Consider the following 15720-nt stretch of genomic DNA (forward strand, 5'->3'; position numbering starts at 1 on the left):
GCGTTACGGCCCGACTTCCGGCGTCTCCGCCCGACTTCCGGCGTTACGGCCCGACTTCCGGCGTCTCCGCCCGACTTCCGGCGTCGCTTGCGGACCTCCGGCGGCGTCTGCCTCCCCTCCTGGCCGTGGTTTCTCTGCCCCCGCTCCTCCCTCTTTTCTCGCTCACTGAAGCCGCAGCCGCAGTTGTTTCTGTCCTTGTCGCTCGAGCTTCATGGCTCTTCCTGCCGTCGTGGCGTGGAGGAGAGCGTGTCGGACGGCCACGCCCCTTCCAGCCTCCGGGCCCCGCTCACTGGCGAGGGGCCGCTGCTGTGAAGCTCCGTTTGTCTGGGAAACGGGGCAGGAAATGCCAAAGTCCGGGGGTCTGGGGCAGCCTGGCGGCGGCGCGTCCCTACTCCCCGGGCCAGGCCGGGGAGGCCGTGTTGTGCTTCGATCCTCACCCGGCCGTGGGAGTGAGGCGGGGGCCGGGCGGAGGGTTCCCGGCGCCGCGGCCTTGCTGTCGCCCGGGTCCCCGTAGAGGTGTGTGTGCAGGCCTCTGGCCCCGCCGCGGGGCAGCACGCCCTCGCCTCTTCGTGCAGCCTAATTCTGGAGAAGGGTGGTGTGGTCCTTAGCACTTCGCAGCGTTCTCTTTGCTTATTAACTTGCTGCTTCATCTGTCTCCTCCCGTTAGAATGGAACCCCGGGCAAGAATTGTCTTTTTTTTTTTCCTCTTTCTGTCCCCGACGCTTCTCCCGGTGTCTGGCCTTGAGAATGTTTATGAGAAAATGTTAGCAAGAGCGTTCGTCTCCATGTGCCTTTATGGACAACTCCAGAAGGGCCGCTCCATCAGCTTCTCGCGCTGACCGTTTCAAATTCCAGCGCCTCAAAATTACTGTAGGGGCCTCCCTGGGGGCCCAGTGGTCAAGAATCCGCCTTCCAGTGCAGGGAAGGCGGGTGCCATCCCTGGTCGGGGAGCTAAGCTCCCGCGTGCCGCCGGGCAAAAGACCCAGCACAGCCAAAAAACGAAGAACAGTTATGTAAAATGTTAATTTCCAATGAGTTGATGTCCTTCGGTTTCATGGTGTTTATCCGTTCTGTTTCCCTGAAGATCCAGAAGGGCTCAGCACATAACCTCTGGGCCCCTTGATAAATAAGAGTCGAAGTAAACTGTACCCTAACCCAGTCTCATTTCCAGGCTGCAAACTGGTAACTTTGACTTTGCCTCCAAATATCAAAGGATACATAAAAATTAAAATTTTTATTCTGATTTACTAGCTTAAAAGCAGCTTTTAGCTTATTATTCCAAAAATTGTCACTTTTACGCCGTAACCTCATAACCATTCTTACCAAGATGAATATCCTGATTAACTAGGCAGCATAACTAAGCACTTCTACTTGGCTGTCAGACTTTGGGGGGGTTCAAATTCAGTCTCTAAAAGATACTATCCTGTGACTTTGGACAAATTACGTAGCCTCTCTGCCTCAGTTTCCTCATCTAAATCTGGGTAATAATATGTATATTTTAAGGCTTTTATGAGGATTAAGTGAATTAGGTGTTTTAGTATCTGACAGTACTCAATAAGTGTAAGCAATTATTAACCATAAATAGCCAATACTTTATTATAATAATTACTAATATCAGCATATTTTAAAATTAAGCTAAAACTGCAAAGGTGCTTTGAGGCTGCCTCTGCATTCTTAGAAAATAGAATGTGATTCTTCCTGTTATACAGGTTTCTGGGTGTAAGAGACTAATCCAAATGTTACTCTCACTGTGTCTAGAGTTTTCACAGTAAAGTAAAAGCTTTATATAAACTGTCATATTCCTTGAACCAACCCGAATAACAGAATCGTACCTTTGAAAACCTCTCCAGAACTGATCTCTAGTGAGAAGATAAATCCTCCTAGAAGACAACGTGTCAGTCTGCTTAGTTAAGACAGGGCTTCTGAGTTCTGAAGTCTTGCCCATGTGTAGCTAGAACAGAGCCAAGACTATGCACTACCTCTGAAGGCTAAGGACACAATTTCATCCCAAGAGAGGGAAGAATATTATTCCGAAGAGCCTATTACTGTTTCTGTCTGTTCCTTGTTAAGTGTGGCAGGATAATATTAACAGGTTGCCTCCTCCAACCACTGTCCTCTTCTCTCGATGTTTTTGTGCATCACTCCACCCCAAACGAGCAGCTAGGCATTCTGTGCTTATTGCTCTAAGGGAAGATGTGACGGCAAAGAAAGCGTCCTTCCTGGCTTTGGTGTTGCAAAAGGCTTGGCTTTACAGGAACAAAAAAGACACCTGGCAGAGCAAGAGATTTCGATAAAACATGTTTTGTAAGAGCCTGGCTTTCCACTCACAGAAAAAACTAAAACAAACCCAGCTCCTGTGCCGGGGACCAAGGAGGCCGTGAGTGGTACAGAGGGGAGAGAAGGAGGGGAGCAGTGGGGGCCCGTCTCCACTGTCCCCGAGATAGGGAGTCTGAACCAAGCTCCCCAGTCCCATCCCTGGGACACTGCAGACCTCCATAGTTGGGCTTGTGAGATCCGATAGCAGGAGGAAGGTGTGCCCAGAGACCCGAACACAGCCCAGCAAGGCAGTGGGCCCAGAGAGAGGATATGGACTCATGGGACTCATGGTTGGAGTAGGTAGGTGGCAACTAGACGGACTCTCAAAGACCTCCTGTGCCCTAACTTGGAATGCGAGCAAAACGGTATCCCTGTATATCCAGGTGTGCCGTGGAAGAGGAAAGACACGTCCACACTTCAAGGAAGCTTGCAGAAGGGAACTCTGAGCCCAACAGAGGCTGGGGAAACTGAAGACTGCGTTAAGATGCTGCGTTTCTCACTGGATGCCCATAGACAGATGGCATTGGAAACCAGAGGGTCCCAACCTAAACACTCATCACCAAACTAGACATTCTCAAATTTAGATCCAACCGCGGGGGTGGTGGGAGATACCAGCAATTGGCAGAGATGATGGTATCACCAACCCTTTGGAAGAGGCAATTCAAAACTGAACTTAAGGTGAGTTATAGAAAAATAAACTTGTGTTTGTACCTTCACATGGGAATAGGCTGTGATAAGGACCCAGACCAGTTTGAAGTAACACCCAACCCCATTGTCAAAGGTAAGAAATCAGGCCCGTGAGCCATGGCCGCTGAGCCTGTGCTCCGCAGCGGGAGAGGCCACGGCGGTGAGAGGCCCGCGTACCACAAAAAAAAAAAAAAAAAGGTAAGAAATCAGGAAGTACACCAGGGACTGGGGAAAAAGCTTCAGGATCTTAGATGTTAAGAGTCAGCCTCTGACAGCAAAATCGGAACTCGGGGAAAAGGTCCACATGCAACTCTCTAAGGAGACAACATGAATCTGCTCCTAGAAGGAGCGCTGGTGTGGATGAGGTGGCAAGGTGTCGGAGAAGGACCTGCTCTGAGCCGCTCAGAGAAACGGCTGCTTCCAGTGCAAGGTCAATAGTTAAACATTAGAGTGGAAAGGCAGCGCGCAGGCTCTGCCTGCTAGATGTGTGACTCTCTAAGGATAATTGTAGGTCTTCTGAGTGGGAACGTTGAACCAACGGAAGACAGCAGATGCCACCAGGGGACAGCAGAGTCTCTGCCATGAGCAGAAATCATCCCACAGACAGAAATGGTGCCATGCGCTCTGGGCCTGAGGACCCCCATGTGACAAGATCCATCCTGCAGGAGCTGGAGGGGATGCGACAAAAAAGAGTATTGATGACCGGTGCACAGTGACACCAGGTAAGAGGGTTTATGTCTACTCGTTTCCTGAGGAGTAATAAGATTCATTCTAACTGTTTTCCATTGCAAAATGTGTATTTCTCTGATAGACCAAAACCAATGATACACTAATGTGAACCCAAAAAAACACTGTTGAAATCCTTTGTTTTTCTTCTCTCTGAAGAAAAATGTTCACATTCATCTACAAGGACTTCCTCAAAATGGATTTTATAATTACCACAAACAGAAATAATACTAACCAACACCTACTGCTCATTGCTGTGTGCCAGCCTCTGTGCTGAGTGCTTTACATAATTAATGTTATTTAATCCTCAACATAACTCTGTGTCATAGGTGATCTTAACTTCCTATTTTATTACCAGGCAAATAAGTGCTAGCAAGGTCACGAAAGTTGCCTAATGTGGCCTCCTAAGCCAATTCACTATGTACTAGAAAGATGGAACCTGACACTCTATATTTAAACCTATAAGATTTAAACACTGTGTAAGAAACTCCAAGATATTTAAAGGGCCCCGAGCTCCTTGTGACATCAGCACTGGATAATTGGTTTATCCTTCTATAACTTGGCTTTGACCTGGCATCTTAAAACAGTTTAGGCTTCTATACCTTTTGTAAGTCATTCTCTACTTATAGAATGTGAACCGAGGCAAATAAAACACTTTTCCATAGAAAAAGAAAACAATGATAAAATTTCCTCCTAATCACTTCGCACAGAGATTAGAGAGTTGGTGCCAGTCTTCTGGTGTCTCCACGACGGGGCAGAGATTGAAGGCAAAAGAAACTAATAGACATGCAAGTAACAAATCCTGGTGACTGACTGAAGGGTTACCCTAAGTAGAAGCATCTGTATAGAGAAGGTCTGTTAGGACCTTTTGATTGACAGAGACTTTTGTGATATGTTGGAGGATTTAGGATTATCTCTAAAGAGGCAACGTAGGATTTTTAGCAGGGTTAACATTAAAAGATTTGCTTTTTTTTTTGGCGGTACGCGGGCCTCTCACCGCTGTGGCCTCTCCCGATGCGGAGCACAAGCTCCGGACGTGCAGGCTCAGCGGCCATGGCTCACGGGCCCAGCCGCTCCGCGGCATGTAGGATCCTCCCGGACCGGGGCACGAACCCGCGTCCCCTGCACTGGCAGGCAGACTCCCAACCACTGTGCCACCAGGGAAGCCCAAAAGATTTGCATTTTTAAAGATTACTCCAGTTCTAGCATGGAGAACAAAATCAAAGGAGCCATAACAGATGGAAGGAGGACTGTGCACCACTTAGTAGTGGTGAGAGGTGACTCTAGCTTGTGCAACGATGCTGATAGTAAAGATGGATAAAAATTGATAGATGAGAAAGCCAAATGGGGAGGGAGGTGTGAAATCAACAGTTCCAAGCAATGGATTGGATATGGGATGTGACAGAGAACGGATGAAGGACAGACCACACCTGGAGATGGGGAGGCTATTTGCGGTTTATGGTGGGAAACTGGAAGATAATATTTGAGCGGAATATCCTAAGTCTGGTGTTGGATACGTTGAGTTTGAGGTACCCTTGAGACATTCGAGTGGAGATGTTGAATAGTTAATTGGATATATCATGGGGGAGGTCTAAGATCAAGATGGAAATTTAGGGATCATTAGTATACGGGTGACAATTTCATGGGGACAGGTGTGATTTCGGGGGGAACAGAGCAGAGGGTGGGTGAGTAGAGAAGAGGTCCCAGGGCAGAGCCTTGAGGAACCACAACATTTAAAGGCCCAGGAGAGAAGGATATGTCTGAAATGGAGGCAGAGAAGAAAAGTCGGAAACACACCAAGGAAAGAATGTGGTGCCTGGTAGCTCCCTGGCGGTCCAGTGGTTAGCACTCCACACTCTCACTGCCAAGAGCCTGGGTTCAGTCCCTGGTCGGGGAACTAAGATCCCACAAGCTGTGCAGTGCAGCCAAAAAAAAAAAAAAAACCAATGTGGTATCATGGAAAGAAAATGTTTCAAGGAGAAAGTGAAAAACAGGTTGGCAGGTAAACGTGGGAGGTCAAGTAAAAAGAGGACTGAAAACATCCACTGAATATAGTGACCATGGAAGTCTTTGATGACCTTGCTCTGGCATTAATAATCAATGGTAGTACATCTCTAATGGAATAATTTGGGATTATTAATATCTTAAATTCATAGTAGTAACATTTATTCCCAATAATCTTAACATTAGTTTTAATGTCCTTAAACTTACTGAAAATGATAAGTACAGTATAGAATTCCTGTAAACATTTAAACGTCTTTGGAAAAAGAGGTTTTTTTTGTTTTTTTTTCTTTGCAGTACGTGGGCCTCTCACTGCTGTGGCCTCTCCCGCTGCGGAGCACAGGCTCCGGATGCGCAGGCTCAGCGGCCATGGCTCACGGGCCCAGCCGCTCCGCGGCATGTGGGATCCTCCCAGACCGGGGCATGAACCCACGTCCCCTGCATCGGCAGGCGGACTCTCAACCACTGCGCCACCAGGGAAGCCCGGGAAAAAGAGGTTTTTTTCCCACAGCATGATCCAGTTCCTTTGGCAGAATGATTTGTGGGAATTAAAAGAACTAACATTGCTGAATATCTACTGTGTGCCTGATGCTTTCACATGCCTTGTAAGCATCGTCTGCATCCTAGCGTCCATGTCAACCATTCTAGATCAACACTGATGGCTGGTGGTGACAATCTGAAGTTCAAAAAGGTGAGTTGTCACATGGAAGGTTTTGAGTCCTCTTTCCTATACCACATCCCACCAAAATTGTTGTGTCCCAAACTGAACTCTCATCTGCAAGTCCCCACACTCAAATTACGTTCTCGTGTCGTACCTTCTCTATTTTTTTAAAAGTATCATGGGCTAGAAATGTTTAAGCTCTCACTCTGCAGAAGCAGAAAGCGTCTGGCAGGCAGCCAGTCCTCAGAAATGTTCATTGTCACAATCTGTCGGTTTCCCTCTATAACATTCTCAAATCCACCTCCCTCCTGTTCAGGAGCTTTCACACTTAGATGGAATTGTCATTGATGGGTCTGCCATCTCTAGGTTTCCCCCTAATTTGTAAGAGGAGCATTAAATAACATGACGGATGGTGTTCCTGATAATACCAAAACACAGACTCTACTACTCCCCAAGGTTTTTTCTTGTATTGACCCTCAAAAACAAGTATACAGGAGCTCCCCTGGTGGTGCAGTGGTTGAGAGTCTGCCTGCCGATGCAGGGGACATGGGTTCGTGCCCCAGTCCGGGAAGATCCCACATGCCACGGAGCGGCTGGGCCCTTGAGCCATGGCCGCTGAGCCTGCGCGTCCGGAGCCTGTGCTCCGCAACAGGAGAGGCCACAACAGTGAGAGGCCCGTGTACTGCAAAAAAAAAGTATACAAAGGAACATTTTGTTAAGTCATTTTTACAGGTGGCCAGAATAGTACTGTCTATTGAGGGGTATAGATTTCTAGAATTCAAATTCGAAGGATGGCTGTGTTTAGTGAAACCAGGGCTTCATGCTTATCATGTTCTTTTTGCAATCCCTGCTGACGGGTATGTGGTATCAGCTAGGCTTTTAACAGGCTCTGAATTGTGGCTCCATCATTGAGATGACAAGTGACAATGTGAAATGCAGGATTTCTACGCTGTTGATAGGAAAGTCATTCGAGTGCCCTGGATAGCAGACCAGTGTGAAGCAGAGAAGTGAGCTTGTATTTTTGCCCACAGAAAGGAATATCTCACCTTGCTAAGAATAAAGCTTTCGGAGAGGGTTATGACTTTCCTCAAATCTCAACAATGGATCTATTTAAGTCCTGGAACTCTGCTGGTTGGCCAGAAATCTGTACTACAAAGCATCATCCAAAAAAAAGAGTCAACCTTGACTGTAAAAGCTGTGAGGCTGGTATTTGAATCCCTTTTCACAGAGGAGAAAACCAGGTAGAAGAGGCTAAGGAACATGTCCCAAGGCTATGTTGTCAGAGCTGTCAGGCCATGAAACGTGCTGGCTAGGTCACCAAGAGCATCGCTCTTTCTCTATCTCAATGTTGGGGAACATCTGCCAATAAAACAGTTTTGTTTTTATCATTAGTGATGATAGTTTTATCATTGTTGCTTTTGAGAAAAAATTAGCCAGCCGGTTCAGCTGCTTCTTGAGTATTCCCTTAAAAGTGACCACTGGACCATGCTGTTGGAAGGAGGCTGCGTGTTCAGGTCATTAAAAAATAACAAATCTTGGACTTCCCTAGTGGCGCAGTGGTTAAGAATCCACCTGCGAATGCAGGGGACACGGGTTTGAGCCCTGGTCTGGGAAGATCCCACATGCACGAAGCGACTAAGCCCGTGCGCCACAACCACAGAGCCTGTGCTCTAGTGCCCACGAGCCACAATTACTGAGCCCACGTGCCACAACTACGGAAGCCCACGAGCCTAGAGCTCGTGCTCTAGAAGCCACCGCAATGAGAAGCCCGCGCACTGCAACGGAGAGTAGCCCCCGCTCGCCGCAACTAGAGAAAGTCCACGTGCATCAACGAAGACCCGATGCAGCCAAAAATAAATTAATTAATTAAATTTAAATAAATCACAAATCTTTTAAGCTTCAAATGGAGAATTTAGATAATAATTATTTAATACACAGCTGAATTGGAATGGGATATAGGAAAACAATTCCTCTGTACTCAAGATTCTTGAGACATGCTGGATGAGGACTCTATTCATTTGAGTTTACTTTTATATCTAGGAAAATACTCACATCTAATAAAGTGATAATACTTACTGAAGTATTTCCATTTAGTAGTATAACATCTACTGAGAAAAACTGTCTTTTCTTTTTTTTTTTTTTTTTTTTTTTGCGGTACGCGGGCCTCTCACTGTTGTGGCCTCTCCCGTTGCGGAGCACAGGCTCCGGACGCGCAGGCTCAGCGGCCGTGGCTCACGGGCCCAGCCGCTCCGCGGCATGTGGGATCTTCCCGGACCGGGCCACGAACCCATGTGCCCTGCATTGGCAGGCGGACTCTCAACCCCTGCGCCACCAGGAAAGCCCTAGATTCCACTTCTAAGCGATACCATATGATATTTGTCTTTCTCTGACGTACTTCGCTCAGTATGACAGTCTCTAGGTGCATCCATGGTGCTGCAAATGGCCTTATTTTGTTCTTTTTAACAGCCGAGTCGTATTCCATCGTGTATATGTGCCACAGCCTTTTTATCCATTCCTCTGTCCACGGACACTTAGTAGATTTTTTAACTTACCGGACAGCAGTGTCGGGGAAAGGTGGAGCCGGACCCGGAGCCGAGCCAGGTGGAGCGGCAGCAGGCGGGCCCGGGCTCTGGGAGCCGTGGCCCCAGGCACCGCGCACACCGGCGCCGCGCGGCACAGCCGTGGGCGGGCAGCGCGGACGGCGCAGGGGTGGGCCTGGGCCTCGGAGACGGCGCCGGCCGCCAAGGCTTTTTCCGTGGGCCTGCACACGGGAGTGACAGTGCTCAGCCAGCCACTGCTCTAGCGAAGCTGCTCATCCTGGGGGATCGCGAACCGATGCCCGCCCCCCACCACTGGGACCGGCGTGCCGGAGAGGAAGGTCCTTTCCCCGCCGAGCGTCTCCACCCAAGCCGAGGACACTGCGCGGTGGGTGGGAAGCTAGGGCTGTGCCGAGGCCTGAGCCCCTGGCTGGCGTCCACCGCCCTCTGCACCGTGACTCAGGCGGCGTGAAGAAGGCTCTCCCTCCGGAGGAGATGGAGCAGGTTTCCGTCAAGCGTGGCACGAAGACGTCTCTGACGATGGTGGTGGAGACCTCCTACCTGATGATGATGATGCAGGGCGTGTCCCACATGCTGGCCCACCCACTGCGTGTCATCTCAGCGCACTGCGTGGTCCAGTTCGTGGGAGGAAGGCCAAGTACAGCGGAAAGTTGAGCTCCTTTGGGAAGATTTTCACAGAAGAGGGGCTGCTGGGATTCTTTGTCGGCTTCATCCCTCACCTCCTGGGAGGTGTGGTTCCCTTGCGGGGCTGTAACCTGCTGGCCCGCTTCCTCAGTGCCTACCTGGTGGGTGACAGTGTGGGTGACACCCCAGGGGGGCTGGGGAACGACCAGAATCCAAGTTCCCGGTTCATCCAGGCCCTGGCCATCCAGAGCCACCCCAGATATGTGATGGGGATGGCAGTGAGCGTGCTGACCTGCTCCTTCCTGCTGGTGGGCAGTCTCATGGCTGTGAACACCTGCAGGCTGGGCCGCCGCCTCACTCAGTGTTCGAATCCGGATCCGCTGCTGGAAGGACCCGAGTGTGCAGGGCCAGTTCTTCCGAAGCTCCAGCCTGCTTCTCTGCCGGGTGTCATCAGGGTCATACCTTGCCCTGGAGTAACCTGAATCACCTAGAAAAGCACGCTGTCTCGGCCTGGACACTGTGGGTGAGGCCTGACCACTGTGGGACATGTGTAAGATGACCAGCCCAGCAAGACCTAGATGTGCTCCAGGCCAGCTGGGCTTCAGTTTCCGTAGGTGCCATGTGTCTGTCCAGAAGCAGGGGCTGGGTGGCAGTGAGACTGCATCCAGTGCATTGGTCGCTGTTAGGCCTGGGGAAGGTGGGGCAGAATCCCCTGGCTTTGCAGATTTCCCGAGTCTGCCTCGTGCAGGGGGCCAGAGAATGGCTCGTGGAGCCTGAGGTTGGATGAGCAAAGGCTCGTGAGGTCAGATCCCAGCCGCCATTCACAGCCCTCGGGTCAGCCCCAGCTCTCATTCTGCAGCTCAGCTGGGAGCATCGTGCTCCTGCTTTGTAAATAGGGTGTTATCCCCTTTCAGGAGCCACCGTCATGTCCAGGCCTTTGCTAGGAGGCTGTCTTCGTTTTTCTCAACACTGCTTTTCTGATAAGGCAGCACCTTCTGAATGGAAACCCTGTGACTGCTCAGAATGTGTCCCCCTTGTCAAATGCTCATCGGTTTCATGGTGACGCCTCATGTGCAGGATACGGTTACTTGTGCAGCTGTGAACACCCAGATGTTAGGTAGATCAGTGTCTCTAGTCCCATCCAGTTGGAAGTTCGTAATAAGATTTGACCCCTTTTCCCTCAAATAAATGCATTGGTGGTGATTTCGAAGAAAGTAAAATAAAATAAAATTGCCAGGTATTTTAACACCATTTATGAGAAATGTAAATGGTAACAGACCCAGACTGTGGGACTGCATGGGCTAAAAGAAATGCCTTTATAATTTATAGTAAGGCAAATATTATTGTTTAAAATTATTTGTATATTATAAAATTTATAGTATTTAATTTTTAAACAGCTGATTTTTTAAATTCTCTACATATCTTTTAGTGGAAGATAAGCAATTACCATTAAACTGAAATTTTAAATAAGCACTAATATGTATTGCATGCTGATGTGTCACCAGTGTTCTATATACTTTATATCAATTTGCTGTTTAAGAAATAATTTACATGTTCAAAGAATATAATCAAAAAATGAAAAAGGTATAGAGTGAAAAGCTTTCTGGCCACTGAAGAAATACTTCAAAAATTTCCACCAGGAAATTCCAGCTTTAGGGGAAATCAATGCTACCATTTTCTTAAGTGTTTTTCTCGAGGTTTTCTGTGATTATACAAACAAATATATATATTTCCATCCCCTGTTTTTACACGTTGTTCTACACCTTGCTTCTTCTGATTAGCAGTATATCCTGGTAATATCTCATTCGATGGCATAAATATTTCCTTGTTCTTTATTACAGCATGGTATTTGATTGCATGAGTCCATCAGAACAAACCCTTATAGATGGACATTTAGGTTTTTTCCACTCTATTCTTACTATAACAGCACTGCAATAAATATCTGCTACAGTTATCAATTTGCTCATTTACAAGTACACCTGTTCAATAAATTCCAGATAGAAGAAGTGCTGGTCAGAGGTATGTGTGTGCATTTGATAGATATTGATAGATATTGTAAACTGTTTTATGTGGTGGCTGTATCGATGTACACCCCCTTGAGCAGTATATCTGTCTCCACCAGACTGTCACCACCAGAGGTGTTGTTGATCTTTTTGATCTTTGCCAATCAGACAGAAGTGCCTTATTTTGCTTTAAATGGATTTTCTTATTAATCCCTATAACAATAAGTACTATTATTATCACCATTTTATGTATGAGAAATTAAAGCTTATAGAAGTTGGGATACTTGCTCAAAGTTACTCAGATAAAAGGTGGAAGAATCAAGATTAAACTCACCCTTGTCTGTGTCTTAAACAAAACTCCTAACCATTAAGGAACACAGCCAAATTATCTTGAAACTTAAATTATATTTCTTATAATTATTTTTGATGACTCAGAACTTAATTCAAAAGGTGCAGCAGGATTTTGCAGTATCTTAGTGTCAGCATTATTACTATAATTATCACTGAACAATAGATGTGTGTCCTAGTTTAAAAAGCATCCTTGTAGATAGAAGGCAGGTAAACCAGCTTCAGTGGTCTCATATGCTATCATGAATTCTGAAAAATTTCACCCCACCCCCCAAAACTTCAGCCCTCATAATCCACACCCAGTGGCTTGGTTTCACAGCTAGCTGAACACAGAGGGATGAACTTATATTAGCTGAAATAAAACTTCATTAAGCCTAGGATGCTGATGTCACAGTAACATGCTCGAAATCTAAAAGATAACACGAGGGTTACATAGCACCTTTCTTCTCCATAGTTCAAAGTGCTTTGCAAATATTAAGTGCGGGTCTTCCTCACATGTTGACGGAGTAAAGTCTGCAAAACAAACAACCAAAACCATGTGACTATTCCCTGTCGCCTCCTGACTTTATTGGAGAGACGGTATGTGGAGTGGAGAAACCAACCAGATGGGAATCATGCGCTCACGTCATTCCAGGCTGCAATTTGGAGACCTCACATACGCCGGTACTGGTGCAGGTTTGACTTGTTTGCAGCTCTCAGTGGCGTGTTTGAGGTCTCTGCCCACCTGGAGAGGTTTCACAAAGAGGAACCACTGTCACCACAAGCTCAGCTCAGAAGCCATGAAGTCTGACCAAGAATCTCCTGGGAGGCGTTTCATGTCAATGGAGAAAACACAGAGCATTCAAGAAACGGTGCGGGGCAAATGGGGGACCATCTGAAAAAGCAATAAAGCCGGACATGTAATGCACATCTTGTACCAAAATGAATTCCAGATGCATAAAAGATTTAAATGGAAAAGAAAAAAAGTTACCTCAGATGGGAAAAGGCTTTTATAGTATGACACAATACTCAGAACCCATAAAAGAAAATAGTAATGAAATAGACTTCCAATTTTAAAAAATTCTGCATAGAAAAACCCATCATAAATAAAGTCAAAGACAAATGACAAGCTGGGAACATTTTATTCTGTAGACTGAAAAAAAATGCACAATGTGAGAGTTGTGAGTTAAGTTTTATTTGGGGCAAAAGGGGGACTAGAGCCTGAGAGACAGCATTTCAGAGAGCTCTGAGAAACTGCTCCAAAGAGGCCGGGGTGGGGGGGAGGTCAGTATGTACGTGACTCTGGTGAATGGGGGACGTGCAATCAAGCACACGTTTTGGCAGAAGTTTGCTGCAGTCTCGAGGAGCTGATGTCACCATGAAGGATTTTAGTGCTTTTCTAGATATGAGGAGAGATGCAAGAAACTGGGTTCATAAAATCGTTTCCTGAAAATATCTAACTATCTGAAGACCTGTTCCGCCAGTTTCTCCCAGAGCACAGAGGGCCTCATTCCTGATCTCCAGCCTGAACTCCTTTCAGGGGGTGTTGAAGGTCAGTGGCTGCCGCGCCTCGTGATTTAATCCTCGTAGAGGTAGATGGCAAGTGCCAGTCTGTAGTTGGCAATTCCAACTATTATCACAGGCCAGTACTCATTTCTGTAGTTCACAAAGAGCTTCTACAAAGTAAATGAGAAGAACAACATCCTTAGAAAAGTGGCTGAGGAACACGAACTTAGTTTTCAGAAATGGAAATAGAAATGGCTCCTTTTTTTTTTAATGCTGTAGTAGCATTTGTATTTTATTTTTATTTATTTATTTTTAATATCTTTATTGAAGTATAATTGCTCTACATTGTTCTGTTAGTTTCTGCTGTATAACAAAGTGAATCAGCTATACGTATACATATATCCCCATATCGCCTCCCTCCCACCCTCCCTATCCCACCCCTCTAGGTGGTCACAAAGCACCGAGCTGATCTCCCTGTGCTATGCGGCTGCTTCCCATTAGCTACCTATTTTACATTTGGTAGTGTATATATGTCCATGCCTCTCTCTCACTTCGTCCCAGCTTCCCAATCCCCCGCTGTGTCCTCAAGTCCGTTCTCTACATGTGTGTCTTTATTCCTGCCCTGCCACTAGGTTCATCAGTACTGTTTCTTTAGATTCCATATATGTGCATTAGCATACGGTATTTGTCTTTCTCTTTCTGACTGACTTCACCCTGTATGACAGAATCTAGGTTCATCCACATCACTACAAGTGACCCAATTTCTCTCCTTTTTATGGCTGAGTAATATTCCATTGTATATATGTGCCACATCTTCTTTATCCATTCGTCTGTCAGTGGACACTTAGGTTGTTTCCATGTCCTGGCAACTGTAAATAGTGCTGCAATGAACATTGTGGTACATGTAGCTTTTTGAATTACGGTCTTCTCAGGGTATATACCCAGCAGTGGGACTGCTGGGTCATATGGCAGTTCTATTTTTGGTTTTTTAAGAAACCTCCATACTATTCTCCATAGTGGGTGTATCAATTTACATTCCCACCAACAGTGCAAGAGGGTTTCCTTTTCTCCACACCCTCTCCAGCATTTATTGTTTGTAGATTTTTCAATGATGGCCATTTTGACTGGTGTGAGGTGATACCTCATTGTAGTTTTGATTTGTGTTTCTCTAATGATTAGTGATGTTGAGCATCTTTTCAGGTGTAAGGCCAGACACTATAAAACTCTTAGAGGAAAACATAGGCAGAACACTCTTTGACATAAATCACAGCAAGATCTTTTTTGACCCACCTCCTAGAGTAATGGAAATAAAATAAAAAATAAACAAATTGGACCTAATGAAACCTAAATGCTTTTGCACAGCAAAGGAAACCATAAACAAGACGAAAAGACAACCCTGAGAATGGGAGAAAATATTTTCAAATGAAGCAACTGACAAAGGATTAATCTCCAAAATATACAAGCAGCTCATGTGGCTCAATATCGAAAAAACAACCCAATCCAAAAATGGGCAGAAGACCTAAATAGACATTTCTCCAAAGAAGAGATACAGATGGCCAGAAATGGCTCTTCAACTGATGTTCAAACTCTCATGTGAGAAAAGAAAGGCAAATTAAACTACACTGTGATTGTCAAGAATTCAAAAGCTGTTAACAGCCTCAATTGGCCAGGCTCTAGGGGAAACTTGTATGCTCATTCTGGTGATAGTAATTTGGTCAAATTTAGGATTTATGAAAATTCAAACGCTTATGCTCTTTGACCCACCAATTCTACTTCTAGGGGAATGTAATCTTGAAGAGGGTAGTCAGGAAAGGATTCGATGGAAAGGCAAAGTCTGAAGGAAGTGAGGGAGTGAGCTGCACTGATGCAGTGGGAAGACCAACCCAGGCAGAGCACCTAAAGCTAAGATGAGTGGAGTTGGGGGGGGGGGAGGAAGAGGGACGGGGAGGGAGAGGCAGGCGGGTGGTGGGACAGCAGGAGGGCCAGTGTGGCCAGAGTGGTGAGAGCAAGGGGGAGACCATGCGGGAGATGGCAGAGAAGTTTTGGGGGAGCAGAACAGAAACACACATACACACATATATATACACATCTGAATATATACACATATACTCTTTCTTAGATTCTTTCCCGTTATAGGTTATTACAAGGTATTGAGCAGAGTTCCCTGTGCTGTAGAGTAGGTCCTTGTTGTTTGTTTATTTTATATATAGTCGTGTGTATCTGTTAAGCCCAAATTCCCAGCTTATCCCTCTCCACCTTCCCCTTTGCTAACCATAAGATTGTTATCTATGCTTGTGGGTCTATTTCTGTT

At 46.3% G+C, this 15720-nt stretch overlaps 1 pseudogene; it reads left to right on the forward strand.

Moving 5' to 3' along the window:
* Positions 1-85: 85 nt before the first annotated feature.
* LOC132499933 (mitochondrial carrier homolog 1-like) lies at positions 86-11749 on the forward strand (annotated as a pseudogene).
* Positions 11750-15720: the final 3971 nt, after the last annotated feature.

The sequence above is a fragment of the Mesoplodon densirostris genome, chromosome 1, assembly GCF_025265405.1.
Source record: "Mesoplodon densirostris isolate mMesDen1 chromosome 1, mMesDen1 primary haplotype, whole genome shotgun sequence".
Classification (NCBI taxonomy): Eukaryota; Metazoa; Chordata; class Mammalia; order Artiodactyla; family Ziphiidae; genus Mesoplodon; species Mesoplodon densirostris.